This window comes from Phasianus colchicus, chromosome 19 (genome assembly GCF_987193195.1).
Source record: "Phasianus colchicus chromosome 19, bPhaCol1.hap1.1, whole genome shotgun sequence".
In the NCBI taxonomy this organism is placed as follows: domain Eukaryota; kingdom Metazoa; phylum Chordata; class Aves; order Galliformes; family Phasianidae; genus Phasianus; species Phasianus colchicus.
Genome location: NC_143454.1, coordinates 12,224,162 through 12,241,095, shown reverse-complemented (window position 1 = coordinate 12,241,095; position 16,934 = coordinate 12,224,162). Strand labels below are relative to the sequence as shown.

The window sequence follows — 16,934 nt, the reverse complement described above, 5'->3', positions numbered from 1 at the left end:
CACGCAGCCCTCGTGCTTGGCTCTTTAATTCCTTCCCTCCTCCTTACTATTATTTACAACCGCTCAAAGCACCCGGTGAGCCCTGTCTGTAAAAGCCTGGGTTCTTTTTGATCATGCCATGAATCTTTTCTTCACAGACTTCTCCCGGACCTACGCAGCTTTCCCAGAGAGCTGCGCACGCTTCCATTCTTTTTAAAGGAGGAATCCCAAGCGAGGATTACAGAGCTATAAAAGCGGAAGCCGGCTGCTTGGCAGAGCATTCCTTGAGATTTGCCAGCCTAAGCGCACAGATGTTTCTCAGATGGGCGAATTTGGAAATGAAGATCTACGTGGCATCTGTCAAGGGGTTATAGCGTTTCTGATCTACGACAAACACTGCGCAGGATCCCTCTGTCCTGCCAGGCCAGTGCGGCGCACACAGAGCTACCCATCACTGATGCTAATCCCAAGTAATTTATTAATCTTCTTGGGCACGCTCGTTTGTACCTCATAATTCTTTTGTCCATAATGAAAAATTATCCCTCGTTGCCGTTGTTCTTCCAGAACTGAGGAGAGCTGCCCTAGAGGCACCTGAGCGCTCTTTGGAGAATGGACCACCCCTAACAACCTTCTTGGAACGGCGACCTGCAGTGCCGCAGAGGGATCCGTCCCTGGAGCCGACCAGCAGGGTGCTGCACGAGGGAGCTCCTCAGCCTCCAGCCAGCCCAAAACATGCTCCTTCCAGCAGCCCACTCCTTGATGGGAGCAGGACGTTCACCTCAAGCTCCAACCAGCTCCAGTGCTGGCCTGCACCCAGTGTGGTGCTGGTCCTCACCCCAGCACTATGGAGATGCCCACAACGCACCCGCTGGCCGATGCGCAGGGAGCACAGGAACAGCTGCTCTGCATGGAGTGCAGCACCTCCTCCTTTCTGCCCAGCATTCCACATCTCAAGTGCAACAGCAAAGCTGCTGCAGCACTGCTTGCTGCTGTACCTGGCAGGAGTTCCTGCTGCAAGCAGGGGACAAGCTCTGGATGGGGCAGAAGATAAAAAGGATGCATAAACACCAGAGCGCATTTACTCGCTGTGAATCCTGAACCATAATTCTTCACTTCGGAACGTACAATAAAAGCCTGACTGCAAAGTGCTTGCAGTTGGTGTAATATTCTGTAAATCATGAAATAAAAAGAAAAGAATTAAGCTACAGGTTTCCAAAGAGTTATGAATAATGGATTGTCAGCCCCAGCTCAGACTCATGCTAAAAATCATTTTAACTAATGTATTAACTCTTTCACTGCTACTGCAGATGAAAGCATCAGGGTCACGCGATGTTTCCACCCTGCCATCCTGCTCCAATTCGCCCAGACACATTGTTGATGTCTGTCCAATCTGCTCTCCTTTCTGCGGAGCCAGTTTTCACATCCAAACCCGCTGAGAGCATTCACTAATCGTTACATTATTGCAGAGCGCATAGGGAATTCACTCGCCTATATGAAGCCTGCCAAATGTCAACGGAAGGAGTTACAAAGAATAGGAAAAGATTGCAGGTAACCCCTGGTAACACTGCCTGCATCCTGCAGCGTGCCCTTCTCCCGAGGGAGGGAGGGAGGGCCCAGAGCACCGCTGCACACAGCAGAGGCTGCAGCCGCCTCCTCCCAGCCCCACGCAGCTCACTTGCAGCACACGCACACAACACCAGTAAATACAGCAGGACATACACTAAATATTGCAGTGGCATAACGACAACAATAAACAACATTTTCATGGACCACAAACATTTACAAACAGAATTTAGCGAGAAACAGACCCTCTGGTACCAACTGCCTCTGCCCTGCCTTGCAGCTGAGAAAAGCAAGTAATCCTCCCACGGCATTTATTTCTCATTTCAGTCTCTGTGTACACCAATCTGCAGACAATGGGGATGCCGTAGCTCTGTGCTGCAGGGCGGATGCAGCAGGAAGATGTGCGCTCACTGCTCTGTGCAGCATGAGGCCCCCCAGCCAGCTCATACAGAGCTACAGCTCCTACAGGGCTGCCCTAATGCCCAACAGGGATTGCTGCACCATGAACAATGGTTCCCAGCTCAGTGTCCGTCCCAGGTGTTAATTATAAAGCACTTTCCAATTTCTGAGTATCGCAGTCTTAGAAGCAGTGCCTTGGGATTTCACTGAGGCTGGACTGGTGCTGCTGTGCAATCTCACACTTCTCACCTGGTCCTCCAGCTGAGAGCATCACCTGTGCTGGTACAACAAAGGGAGCACAATTATACCATCTCTCTCACTGCTAGAAATAAGGATCTTGGCACAGGGAGGAGGAACCCATTAACTGGGCAGAGTGACAAAACCTAACTTGTGCTGCAATGGCTTTCAGATGCTTTGCATCAGAGCAGCATCAGCAGTATGGCTGTCTGCTCCCGGTGCCAGACAAGCTCCTCAGAGTAATAAAGCAGTTCACAACAAAGTACCAAAAAGGAGAAAATGCCTTCAAATGTTTAGCAGAAATTATGCAGAAGAACTCATGGATGACAGATCTGCTCTCATAGGGTTCCCTGCATCCATTCTAGGAGGTCACTACAGCACCATGGTGCTATCTGGCTCCTATGTGCAGTGGGAGCTGCGCGTGCCTGCCCTGCCCATCCCACAGCGATCACTGTGCACGTTTCTAACCACAACACAACCAGAGAGCTCCTGCTCCAAAACTCTTCCTCCAAACATTTGACACCCACATGGGCATTCCTCCATGCAGATGGAACCCCAGGACAAGGGATGAAAAGGGACTTTGAGTGAGTTATGAGCAGCACAAAACAGTTTTCCAGAATAAAATGTAAAAATTGTGTAAATCAAAGACAAAATTGAGACCACCCAAAATGAAGGTGTATGGAAATGTTCGGTTCATCGACACTGAAGGTGAAGATTCCCTCCCCAGCAGGTTTACAGGTGGTGAGACCTGCGTACATTCAGGCTCTGCCTCTCCTCCAGAGCCTTAGCAGCAGCTCTCTAATGAACTATTTCCATTTTGCACAGCAGAAAAAACCTGGTCCTGGGCACAAAACTCCCTGGAACTGCACGAATGTGAACAGGAGCATTAGTGAGAGGCTCGAGGCTCCTGGTTCTCTTCATTGCCATCTTCCCCGCTCTGGGGAGCCCCCCATTCCCCCAGCCATTTCAACTTACTCGTGGCAGGAGAAGCCTGGCATCCAGGTACTGCTTCTCTGCCTCAGAGAGGGGTTTGGTGCTGCAGTGGATGGAGAGAGGCGGACAGGACCTGGGCAGAGCACCTCAGCGACCTGGCACGCTTCTCTCCAGACTGCCTTTCTGCACTACACTTTAGCTTCAATTTTAACAGATGAATTCAAACGTGAACTGAATGCCCTGTGCCACGCTGCAGTGACACAGCCAGGTGAACCTTAAGGCAGTGGTTTAGCATGACGCTCATCCAGCACTTCACCCAGTAGTGGTGCAGACAGCTCTCCCAATTTGCACAACTCAGCAGTGGCGTTTCAGGCTGGAAGCCCACAGCTAGCACAGAATCCTCAGAACTTTGTGCATGCCAGCCCCAAACTGAAAAAAGTGCTCCAAAAAGCCCTGCTAATGTCAGCAGCTGACCGTGCAGATTCTAATCCACCCACGTAGTTCCTGTCTGCTAATTTCGGAGTGACACACTGGCCATTCTTATTCACTGTGATGTTCATTGGCACCTGGGGAATTCGTTGCTAAACATATACAGGTTACCTGCGCCACAGCTACTGTGAGAAACAGGCACTGCTGTCCTCAGTTATATATTTTACAGCGGTAATGACATCAGTAAAAAGCATTTTTAGATTGGATTTAGAACTGAAAAGTCAAGGCAAAGCTTAGATGCTGCAGTTGCAAGGAACTGCTACAAATACCCTTGGCAGAACTGGATATTAAAACCCGTGAGCTTGTTTGGTCAGAGTAAGGCAATAAAGCGCAATGTTCAATCACATTGGAATGCAACGCTGCAGCAAGCAGGGGATGGCTCTGCACTGCCCCCTCCAACAGCTGCTTTACACAAACTTTTCAGCAAAAATACATGGAAGAAAAAGTAAATTGTGGTGCAGAGAATACACAAAAGAATGTTGCAAAGAGCAGCAATGACCAAAAACCAATCATCGTGACACTTCAGCACATTTGACCAAAGAACAGGAGACCTGTTGCTGAGAGGCAAAGGGCAGCTGGGCTAAATTAGCTGAGCAAGTTTGAGTCTGGATAGTGTCATTAGGAGAAAAGCAGAACTATGCCATAAACTCTAATGAATGCATTAATGGATGGCTTGTGCCTCTCAAAAGGGGAAAAAACGGTTTAAATAAAGTTATTAACACAGCCCACCTGTGTTTGGCTCTTGGACTATGTTGTTTAAATAGCCCATTAACTCTTGGAGTAACTAATCTTGAAAGTGAATATAGCCTTTCTGAAGTAGACATTTAACTACATTCATATAATTCAATTAGATTGAGCATTCTTAGTCCAAAGCCAGTGTTCTCTGCTTTCATCTCTAATAATGGCATACAGACAAACTCCGTTAATATGGCATTGAAAAAGAATTTGCATTTCTAAAAGTAACTAAAAAAATAAGTTACCATTCTGAACCTAAAAATATAACGCATGACTTAAGTGGTATGAGCTGACATTACGACAACAGTACAGAATGTTAAGGTCACATTCAATGATGAAAATCAGTATCACACTGATTACAGAGTTTTATTGCTCTGCCTTAAACTCACAAGGGAGAATTATTATTATTTTTAAGCTGATACAGAGGTGAAGTTTCTTTTCTGTGTAGCGGAGCTCAGAGCAGATCCCAGACAGCGCCGGGGGAAAAAGGGGACAGAAAGAAGAAAAGCAAATTGCAGCGTGAATGGGCCCAGCCAGTTAATAAATAGTTAAAGCAAATTCATTAGGAATCAGGAATTTTATAGATTTAGTTAAAGGTTTCTTCCTATTTATGTCACTGAGAAATGATAAAATTCCTTTTATCACTCTACAACTTGTTAATGTTTTACCCCAGGACCACTTCATCTGTAATAAACATCTTAACAAAATATGCATCCCTAGGGAGGAACCGTTAATTTCCTTAAGGCCTCACACATGTAATAGGTTTTTATTGCATGCAGGTGCTTTGTGAAATTGCATCGACTTGCAATAAATGTCCAGTAAAGAGCAGGTAGCACCTCAAAGGGGCAGTGTTTGTGCACCTGTCTGCAGCCCTGCGCACCGCCCCAACCCCACAGAGCTGCACCTCAGCACTGTGACAGACAGGTGTGGGGGATCCGTACCCAAATACTCTGACTGCTGCGTGCTCCATCACTTAAACACTGAGATATGAGCAAAATAAGGCATGGAATTCCTCCTTTTCTTTCACTGGAAGTTATCTGTGTAAGACTCAACGTGGAATTAATGTATTTTATTAACCTGTTTAGAATTAAATGTAAAGTCTAACAATTGTTACCAGTACTGACAGACCTGAGGTATCACAATGAGGATACCTTTGCTCTGGGAGCTCCAATTTTGAGAGCTGATTATTTTTAAAAAGCATTTGAACAAAGATGCTTCCACAGTTTTTACAGAAGCTTATTGAAAATCGCTATTTTTTAATTAGCACAGTAATTAAAGGGATATCAAGAGAACCCCAATCTAACAGCACTATGGTGCACCCAGGCTGCAGCACTCTCTTTTCTGGCTCTGCTCGTTCTGCCGGGACTCTCAGGATGCCACCAGCAGGGAGCTGCCCTCTCCTGCAGGACAGATGGGTACATCTGAAGGAAAAATGCAGAGAACTAAAGGTTGGATGCTCTGTATCACCACTTGAGGCAATAATGAATATTTTGCATCTGAAGAATTCTAAGTTTGCTTCAGAATTTACAGAAGTTCATCAATAGAGCACCTGCTTCCCAGCGAAGGGCAGCAGTCGGATAAATGGCCCTGCAGATCTCAGCACCTCGGATTGGAAAAGCCTTTGATTGAGGATGAGATCGAATGCCTCTCTCTGAAGCTGCCCTGCCATCATTTCCCACGGCCCAGAAGCACTTTGCTGAGGGGCAGCAGCACAGCCAGGCACCAACCTGTCTGCCGCATACCAGGAGATCGCCTTCCACAGCTCCTGAGTGCACTTAAAACCCATCCCAAAATGCTTAGGAGAGATTTTTGACCTCTGCTGGGACCATCTCTAAAAGACCTTTTCCATTTTGGATTTATATGGTTACAGTTTTCAAAAACATACATGAGATTGTTATCTTCAATGCTCTGACTACCTCCAGGATGTACAGGTGATCATTTACAGCACTATCTGAGAGATTTACTAACGCTGAAGTACTAAACACTGAACACTACTGAAACATTTAAGCTCAGAAAAAGTCTGTGAGCATCCGAGAAGTTTTGGATTTTGTTTTGTTTGTAAGTTAGATTTACACCCACAACATTTGGCTGACACCTTCCGGATGGGCACGTCGTGTAAAAACCCACCAGGGATGCCACCAGAATCACAGATAATGGCCAACATCACGGAACGACTCAACTCCATGGGGTGGGAACAAAAGTATGTACCTCAGTACCGAGTAAATAAAACCGTCCCTAATGCAGAGGGCGAAGAGAATTGTAGGTTCCCGTGTCACTAAACGCTCAGAGAACAAAAGCGTTCCAGCCGAACAAAGAAACGGAGAGCAAGGATTAAAACGGTGAGTTGTGGAGAAACGCCCTGCGGAAAGAAAAACAGCGCCGCGAAATGCAGCGTTGGAACGCGATGTGCCGCTGTGCGGCCGCTCTCCGCACCGCACGGAGGGACGCGCGGCCGCGCCGGGCAGCGCTCACGGCCACGGCGGGGCGAGCAGCGCGGGCACGGCTGTGCGCGGGGAACGGACGGAGCCGCGCTTCGAGGCGCTCTTTCGGAGGGCAGCGCGAGACAGCCGGCGTCCTTAGAAACCTCTGCGGGGCCGCCGAGCATCGCCCGCCGCTCCACGTGGGGCGGCTCCCCGGCGTGCCGCGGCTCCGGGCGCAGAGGAGCGGTTTTGTGGGATCGCGGCACGCAGTGCGGGCGGAGCCGAGCGGCTCCGCGCTGCGGCCTCCACGGGGCGGCGGGCGGCTCCAGAACGGCACCGCGGCTCCGCCCGGCTCGGAGCTCCGAGCGGACGGGTCACCGTCAGCCCAGCGCGGGGCCGCTCCGGTATTCGTCATCTCTGAGTTCTGCTGTGCGTTGTCCTCGCTTTTTTCCCCCTGAACATTCCCCCGGATAAGCCCAGGACAGCATCTTTGTTTTTCAACAGAGGGAAAAAAAAAAAAAAAAGAAAAATAACCATCAGCCCCATCAGTACAACGGCAAAAAACACCGACAGGAGTCGGAGAGGCAAATGTAATTAGGAAACATATGAGAAGATTCAAAAAAGTTCAAAAGAATATGAGAAAGGAAATGTATAAAAAGTAAATAAAACACATTGTTTAAAAATGTTTCATATTAGACTTCCCCTATAAACCTTTTACTCTTTATTTTATAGATTTCATGCTATTCTAATCAACTTTATTTTTGTAACTTCACAACTGGAACTGCAAACCTTACAGCCTGTTTTCACATTTCTGTGCGTCTGTCGCTCTTTTATTCCTCTCTAGATGGGGGGAAAGTAAAGTCAATGAAGTGAGCCAAAAAATTCTAATTTCAAAACTTTTATAGAAATTTCTCCTGAAGAAACTCAGGCACCACATCATGGAAAGATCATAAAGGTTTGGCGAAAACAGCTCCAACCCGCAGACAAATCAAAGCCCCAATAGTTTACTATTGCTTGTGAAGAGCACGTAAACTCGTAAAGGATATTAATGAAGGTGTAAACTCTTACCGAGGAAAAACAAATCTTTGCTGTAGAGGAGCGGGTATTAAATAAAGCAAACACAACACCTCATCGCCGTGTTTTAAAACGGGACGTGAGAATTAGCGGAGCCGGGTAATCTGAAAAACAATTTGGAGATGGAGGCCTCAGCTGCCGTCATCTGGATGATGGCCCCATCTCATCTTTACAATCAAAGAGTTAACTCTGATGTCCCAGCACACACATAAGTAAATGTGAGATAATTAGGAAACAAATTCTGCAAGCATCTTGAAAGGGGCTGGAGACCTTTGATCTTTATAGAAAAGAAAACATCACAATACAGTCTCGCTTTTGGGGTCTGCACACATTTTATACTGAGGCAGAGGATGGTATCTTTCTTAAAAATCAAGTCACACCTAATTCCATCATACCCTAATTATCTTAACTGATTTCATATGTCTAAAGGTATTTCACCAGAAGATTAGAGTAGAAAGAGGGACTGACAAAATAATTAAATATGCAATTTGCCAAGCTTGGGCAATATGGCTTTGAAATCACCTTTTCAGGAAGTTTTACAGCTTGTTCATTGACATATATATTGCAGCCTTCAGATTCTTATTTAAGCTCTTTTGATTACTTTAATGGATTAATACCTGAGTACCATCAATGTAAAGTCCAATACTCAGGCCTGTTTCCAATTTGCCAGAAGTTGCACTGGTTTCCTCTTGGTGTTATCATAAGACAAAAAAAAAAAAAAAAAAAAGAGATCCAACAAAAAAGCCCTACAAGAACACACAACCCAGACAACATCCAACACAGCAACCAAAGAAAGCAGCCCCCGAAGGACCGAAAAGTCCAACAAAAACCAAGCTACCTCAGCACAGAGGCATCTTCTCTTTCCAGTTGTAGCATTCCCTCTCCCAAAGTAGCTCTCCGAGAACAGATTTCCCCACACCTTGTGCCCTTTTCAGTTCCCTGAAGCGCCTTTGTGTTTTCTAAGCTTTTAGTCCCATAACAGTTACACAGAACCATAACAACACGTGGGGCTGCAGCACAGCAACCAGGAGGACATCAGCAGCAGCCCCTGCATTGCTCCCAGCTGAGCACAAGGAGAGCTTTGCTATGCTCAGTTCCCGCTTCCCTCTCCTGCTCTGCATCTCTCATAACAGAAATTCTGTAGGAGAACATTCCACATTAAATCCATTACTTGCAAATGAAAGTGCCTAAGAGAGGTCAAAGAACAAAGTTGTCCAACTGAGGCTCTGACCCAGCCAAGAGCCAATGCCCAAAGAACAGCAAGAGCACAGAATGGTGCATCCACCAGTCCTACTCAGAGCCCACAAGGAAGGAATTCCTGCCCTGAGGCAGCCCTGTGCCTGGCAGGGCTCCTTGCTTCCACCTCCTGGAACAGCCCACGGTCCGGAGCCCCACGGCACAATGAAAGCTCCGTGAAGAATCGCTGTCTTTGGCTTCGTTTACGCAAGTCAATACCAGTACAGCCAGACTGCTGCACGTACATTCAAGCACACACAGCTCATTTGGCCTCCAGATATTTAAAGAGCCAAAATGACTTCTTCAGCCCAGGTGAAACACAACAGGAATGCCACTGGCACTGAGGGGGATTCACACAGCAAGATGAACGTTTGCTTCTAGAAGAGTTCATAGATTTGACCATGGGCACCCAGCAGCATCACTACTCAAAAACAGTGCAAGCGCAAACCAAACGCAAGCTACTGTACTGAGGGGGAAAAGGCAGCCAATCAAACACTAAGCAGTAAAACTCACTCTACCTTTAACCCACACAGCAAGGTTTCTGCTCCACCAGCAACTTTTCAAATTCCCCAGAAAAACAGCCTTCCCCCCCACGCCCATTTGCTCAACACTCTTGGGCTGGTCAGCTGTTGGGCAGGCAGCTCCTAAGTGCCCACAGAGCCAGGGCTCCCACAGCCTGCAGCAAACATCCATCTCCTCCACGCACTCCAAGCTTCAGAGAAGCAAGAAGGCAGCCAAGCTTCAAATGCTTAAATGGAAAACAAAATCAAATTCAAACCCGCACAATGCTCTGAACGCCAGGAAGGGGAAAGGTCTTCGGCCATTTCCCCAGAAGCCAATGCACTTCCTTTAATGAAAAACAGGTTTTTTGAGATTTAACAAAACAATCTAACCCAAACCAGCACGGCCTTTGCCTCTTCCTGAAGAATTCCAGGCTAATCACAAAGTCACTTTTAAAGATGAAAAAATAGAACTGATACTCACAGTTTGGAAGGAAGCAGCAGCTCTAACACAACCATCCTGCAAATGGCTGCTAATTGGCTCCACACCTGAAATAGATGAGGGCAAATGAACTATCCACCCTCCCACCCAGAGGACAGCTTTTTTTCAGTTTTCACTTAAAGAACCCAGCCTGGCCATGCACACCTGTGGGCCTTGTGTGTGCTGGCACCACAGCTGGCAGCAATCCTGGCACGCGTGTCAGTGCCCTCTGCCACGAGCAGGCCTGGAGCTCAGCTCTTCGGGTTGTTTTCCCACATGTTCTTTGAGGTTTTTTGTTTCTTTATTGCATGTTATAGTTTGAAGCCATCACAAATGATCCAGAACACTGAAGGACACCTGCTGGCCATCAGCACAGACTCAATGCTCCTAGTTCAGCTGGGGCCCATTGGTTCTGTGGTGGCCTCAGAGTGAGGGCTGAGGAACCGCTGCTGGGCTCCAGGCTCTGCTCCCCAGCACTGCCAGGGGGTCCTGCGCTGTGCAGCACGGAGGAGCCCACCTGGGGCAGAGCAGGGGAAGGCGCGGGGCTGGGCAGGTGGGATGCGAGTGGTATTTCTTGGATGCTGAGGCATAATCTGGCAGCTGTTTGTCTATTGACTGTAAAGTTTCAGTGAATGACACAGGTTATGATTAAAATGACTGGTAATGTCAGAAATGTTCCATGGAACTGCAGCTCAGGAGATACCCTTAGACATAACTGACTGAAACACAGCAGGGACGCACAACCCTTTCCATCTTTAAAATCATACGCTCTATTTCAGGGTTAATTTATCTGCGTGTCCCTTCCTCAGTGTTGCATAGCAAAGGACATATTTACAGCAGTCACAGCCTATCTGATGGCATAAATCCATCTGCGCAGAAATAACTGTCCCTGCTGCTCACTGAGCTGCAGTGCTGTGCGCTGCTGCCCCGCGTGGAGGCGCTCCCCGGGCCGGGGCCACACCGGCACTGCTGCACACACACTGCCTGCATGGAGGTTTGGTTTTTTCTTTTTTTATTCCTCACATCAGTGAGTAGATGGAGGGGATAAAAATGAGCCTTCTCTGTGTTCTCTTTGTCTGAGCATTTCTCCGTAGCCACTTACCTCATTACTTTTCAGATACAATGAAGCTCCCCGCGATGAGGGTTTGTCCTGGCCAGGCCTTGGACCAGACTCACATGGCAGTAGTGGTAATATGCCTTCAAGGCAAGTTGTGATCTTATGTTGAACTACAGAAGTAACAAATGGTTCTCCTACGCTCCCAGCTACTCTAATCTCATCAGCACCACTGCCTAAATCCTAAATATCCCTGCAGCTGAACAACCCCAAGGGAGTTTCCAGATAATGTAGCATGAAGCAAAAGACCCAATGGAGTGGGCTCCCATTTCCCATTGCTTTTGTCTGAGCTGGGCTGGTGCATCTCCCAACACAGGAATGGTTCAGGAGTGAGATGGTGCAGAGAAGAGATGCAGGCAGTCTCTGGTTCAAGGCCATTTCTCACTCACGTGTTTTGTGTCTTCTGCAGCCCTGGGAAACCTCTGAGATGCGGCGGTTGCCAAACAGAATACAAATGTGTTGATAGGCAAATGAGCTTAACTTTCAAATGGGGGAACAGTAATTCACAAATCAGCAGAAGTCTGCAGGCAGAGCTGTTGGCAGGGAAATGCAGAGAATTCACCAAATATTTGCAATAACTGCAGGGAATGGTTAAGAAGATATTGGCAAGCAAAATGTCAGCAAACGCTCCCAGCACGGAGCGGCTGAGTTTCCTTCTGGGGATCGGTTGGGATAACGCCCATTCCTGCGCCTGGACAGCAAGGGCCTTCTAAGAGCAAACTGATTAAAGAGCGTTTGGCAACCTATAAACCTGGTGCAGTTTAAAAGAAGTCTTTTAACCTTGGAGGTCTTATTTTCCTTAATAGGAGGCTGGGAAACCCCTTGTTTTCCACGGTTTGATCAGCTCATTAACGAACTGACAATATCTCGGGAGCTGCTGATACTCAGTGCTTTAATAATAACATCTGCTGACTTCCTCAGGGCCCTTTTCAGAAGAAATTAGGTACAGGTCTGCATTGCAGGGAGAGCAGGGATGCTCCGCGTCTGTGTCCAGCTGGGAGCAGCAGTCAGGCTGAGGCCGATGCTCCCGGTCTGAGTGCGGCTGTGCGGCTGTGCCGAGCTGAGCCCCGCACCCAGCGCTGCCGGGGGTGCACCGACGGAGCTCCGTGCTGCCGTGGGATCTTTTTAATCTCGTTTCCTACAAAAACAAGGCTCCTGTGATCCCTGCGTGCTTGTCTGTCTGCCCAGCCTGCCCAACCACTTTGAACTCTTTTTTTAAACTGATTTGAACCAGATTTCATAGAGAAGCAGAAGTCTCAAGGATAATTAAGTTCCTACAAGTTTCATACAAGTAGGCATTTGGGCAGAAAATGGAATTCAGAGGTAGAACAGGCAAAAAGTTTGCATTGAGATCTTTGAGTCCATCAGCTGGCTCCTGTCTGCAGCTGCCAGGGGTTGTGGGAGGGCATAAAACCTTTGAGCAATTCAGGTACAGCTCAGTCACAGGAAACGTCCCCACGCCCTCAGTGCTTAGCTGGACCGAGCACAGCCTTATACTGGCCTTCCTCAGGTCTTGCAGGGAGCACTGCGGCTGTCCGTCCATCCGTCCGCCCAAGTGAGCCCATAGCTGCTGCCACAGGGCTGCAGCACGTTGCAGCGCGGGGCTCCTGGCTGCTGTCTGGGCGCTGCCTTTCCAGGCACTCCTGCTGGGAGCGCTCCCCTGGCAGGAAGGCGACCTAACGTGACCTCGTGGTGCCTCAGCCCCCCGCCTCCATTTCCTTCATGCTTCATCGCCCCTGTGGGCACTGTGCCCACCCTCCAGCACCACCTCAGAAGAGCCACTCCTGTGTGCCGCACGGCTGGGGGCGGTGGCACCGCGCCGGCTCAGACGCGGCAGAGCCCTCAATGGCCGCAGTGCAGCGGCGCAGCGCTCACGAGGCGCTCCCAGTGGCTCTGCCAGTCCTGCACGGATGGGGCTGAGCGGGGGGCCGTGGGGGGAGGAAGCGCCCACGGCCGGCAGCGGCTGCAGCTCTGGCAAAACGCTGTCCCTGTATCCAAACCGGAATGAAAGATATCTAATAAAACACATCAAGAACCTTCCATTAGTACACTGAATTTTAGTAAAGTTGAAGTCCAGGCAGCTGAAAGCTTCATTTAAACAGTAAAAGCACAAACTCCACGAAGGAGAGTGGCAGGCTCAGCCGCTGCACATAGTATGAAAACTCCCCCAAGAGACAAACACTCCTCTTACCTGTGGTTGGCCTTTGCCACACCGAGGAACCAACAGCTGTGGAAACAGCAGAGAGCAGTGCAGGCCGGGCAGAGGTGCAGCACGAGGGCTGCACGGCAGCCGGGACAGCATCTTCTGTGTGTGCCAGTGCACACATCCCCGTGTGCATGGGATCAGCCATGCAGGTTGGCAGCGCCGTGTCCCCCTGGCTGCAGCTGAAAGCACCACTTAGAAGCTGCACCCAGCACTGCTGTGGCCTCACCTTCCAATAAAAGCTTTATTTAGCTTATCCAAAGTAAGATGTTATTGATGATTGGGAAAAAAATAAATAAATAAATAAAAGGAGAGAAAAAAACAACCAAGAAGATGTGATTTTTTCAGCAGCAGGAGAGGTAACACACGGGGACTCACAGCGCTGCTCTGCCCACAAGCACTCTGATCGCTGCACCCCCTGCAGCGCAGCCTCACGGCATCACACCGCGCTCACCCCAGCGCCATCAGAGCAGCGCTGAGGGTCCCACGGCCAGGACATGGAGTGGCCCCGCGGGGCTGCGTGGGGTGGGGGCGGCTGGCAGGGCCGAGTGAGCTGCACGGCACTGCTCTGCACCGCGGGAGTTCTTCTGGAAACCGTGACACGGAGCTGCCTCTGCAGCACGGGCTGGGGGGAAGGCTGTAAAAAACCAGGGCAGAGCAGCTGGATGAATACTCATTTTAATTTAAGATCCGACACTCACGAGTCAAACTACAAAGTGGTCCCACGCGGGGCGTTCTCACGTTTTGGTTTAATGGAGCATAATTCTAGAGGTCAGATTTCGCCTCTGGTAGAAGAATGTCGTGAGACACCCGAGAGCTGCAGCCGGGACCCACGGCCGCAGAGCGCCGCGATGCCATCGCCTTTCTTCCCCACGCGTCGCCCGCTGTATTAATTTCTGCTTGGCTTTAAAAAGAGGCATCTACCATTTTGCTTCCCTGAAGAAGCTCATAATGTTATAATTCAAGTGTCAGGGCAGATTAGGTTAGATGTACTGTGTGATTCCCAAAGGAAAACAAACTTCCAAACATGCTCTATTTGCCTCGTTACATGTCATGGATTGCATTAGAGCCGAACATGTAATTCTGTCGCCTAATGTGTTAAAGTTGGCATGAATTTTATTCTCTGCACAAGGTGAGAAATTACTTAGCTAACAAAACATTTCGTTTCCCCCTCTTTGCGTTCCTTCTTTATGAGATTCTGAATGTGACATTTTCACAAAAAATCCCTACACTTATTTGTGAAAAATGTATATTAAAACCAAAACACATCAAATGGAAAGAAATCACAGATGGTTTTATTCACAAGCAGTAGAATTAATGGGCTTCTCTACTCTTTATAAATATTGGAAGCAGATGAGTTCATTACTATTTCACTCTAATAAGGAAAACCTGCTTTATTTTGACAAGACATCGACTTATCTGGTGTTACTACTGAATAACCGATCCGTTTTCTTGGAAAAATAGAAGAAAGGTTATCAACAAACAAAAGTCTGCCGCCAACCAAAGAAATGCCAAACATCTTCATTTCGGATCATGCAGAAACGGAATTTGGGGGATTTTGAAAATGTCGCTAATTTTCAGAATAGAAAGTTTTGAAATGTTTACTTTGTGGTTGTCTTAAATTTTTACATCTTTCAACAAAGCAAGCAGAAAAGTGAAAACATCTGAAAAGGCTTTGGAAAAGAAAAGAGTCAGCATGGCTGGATAAAGCTGTGGGCTCCTTTATCTTCGCGAAATCTGCACACATGGAGCAGAGTTCAAGACTTTCCTTTTTTTCCCAGTGCATTCAAACACTTCCCAGTTCACGATCCAAGCCGTGGCGGCTCTGCCAGACCTTCAAAGTGCTGCTGGCAGCCCTTCCTGCCGCAGGATAAAACATCATACCCTGGGGAAGCAAAAGCTGAGTCATTTTTAACCCCGACAACATTCACTGATGCGGTCATCCTGTTAGTCATGGAAATCCTGTGTTATTTCTATTTATGCTTCTTTCAACACTCATTAACCAAGGAGTGAGAAAGTTTCATGTTGAGCTGCAGAAGATGTTTACCCTCTCCGAGGCCACGGCAATCAGTTACATGGCTGATCCATCACTTCGAAGAAGGGAAAGGATTTGGAGAAATTCCCAGGGTGAGTTAATTCTTGAAGCTGTAGGAGGGAGAAGAGGCAAAGAAAACAAACAACAACAAAAGCCACAGCAGCACAAAGCCCAGCAGCCTGTGACATCACACCTCACGGCTGCTGCCAGCCTATGCCTGCTGCATCCCAGCCAGCAGGAAGGCCATGGGTGGGTGCAGCGGGGTGCTCTCCTGCTGGGGACCAGTGGTAGCTCCCAGTGCCTGCAGCACAAGGCTGAGCTGGTTTGGTGGAACCAGGGCACTTGCTTTAGGAGGTTATAAAAACATGTGCCTGAAGAGCATGTCGGGAACTTGGGAATTAATCTCCTTTAATTCAAAGGGCACTCAAAGTATGTGAGATGGGGATATTGGCTGGGGTGAGAGAAGATGCCAGAGGTCACAGTGTGCACCACCGTTGAGTCAAGTTTGGAAAAATAACAGCAGAATGAATAACAAACTTGAGTTCTAATGGTGTGACACGAACCTCTCCCCCATCGAGAAGTCCATTTTGCCCCTAGGGGTGCCTGCAAAAGGGAGATAGCTGCCAGGACCACCTGGGCTGGGACCTATGGGGCCAGGACCCCCCGCCCAACCAACAGAGCAGCTCTGCCCCTGCTGTGTACCGCCTGCGCTGCTGCCTGCACCGTCCCCATGCTGGGCATCACCCTGTCCCCATCCTGCCTCGCACTGAGCCTCTTCCCCGCTGTGGGAGCAGCTCTGCCCTGCAGACCATGCTGACAGTGCTACTGGAGCTGCAGCCTTCCCAGTCACATTCCCCTGCTGCTGTTAAATCGCTCGCCAGCAGCAGCACTTGACAAAGAGCACAAAGCAGGGCCACACAGTGCAGAGCACGGATCGTAAAAGCATGGCACCTTCCCTGTAACTCACACATCCACCCTTAACTGCCTCTCTTAAAATACAGCCGTATTTCAGAGCTGATTATAAAACCCTGTTTATTTCTGCAGAATCACAGTTTATAATATTTGTAAAAAATGAGACCGTGGAGCCCTGAGCCCAGCAGGGCTGCTCTGAGCCCACGCACAGCTACCAGAACCTCTGCACCAGCACCAAGCCCCAATGCTGCGCCAGCACCAAGCCCCAAAGCTACGGGGAGCCACTGCTGAGCACCTCCAAGACAAGGCCCTGCCTCGAGGCCCAGGGCCCTCCCCGCTGTCAGGTCACTGCAGATGAGGACTGTGGCTGGAGTGGCAAGGTGCCCTGCAGTCCCACAGGCTGCATGCTGCGCTCAGGCTGCACGCTGCTGTCACCTGCTGCACACTGCTGCAATGCCAGCCACTCCTGGCCCTGCCTGAGCGCTTCATAGAGGATAAATGAGTTGTTCCACTGACTCTGCCTGCATCTATTGTACTGAACTCACTGCCACGCACACTTGGAACGCTGCCTGTGCAGCAGTGTATTTGCCATGTGTGGTCCTTTCCCCTCCAGAAAATGCTGAA

The 16,934-nt window shown here is 48.8% G+C and overlaps 1 long non-coding RNA gene across 2 annotated transcripts; it reads right to left on the bottom strand.

The window, feature by feature from the left end:
* Positions 1 to 4,534: 4,534 nt before the first annotated feature.
* On the bottom strand, positions 4,535 to 10,138 carry LOC116234405 (uncharacterized). Of its 2 annotated transcripts, XR_004168121.2 has the most exons (4): positions 8,668 to 9,977; positions 8,447 to 8,517; positions 7,824 to 7,933; positions 4,535 to 7,243 (listed from the first exon to the last, which is right to left on the bottom strand). It is a non-coding gene; the product is annotated as an uncharacterized LOC116234405 (long non-coding RNA). The 2 variants fall into 2 exon arrangements; XR_004168120.2 differs by lacking the exons at positions 8,447 to 8,517; positions 8,668 to 9,977 and adding an exon at positions 10,050 to 10,138.
* Positions 10,139 to 16,934: the final 6,796 nt, after the last annotated feature.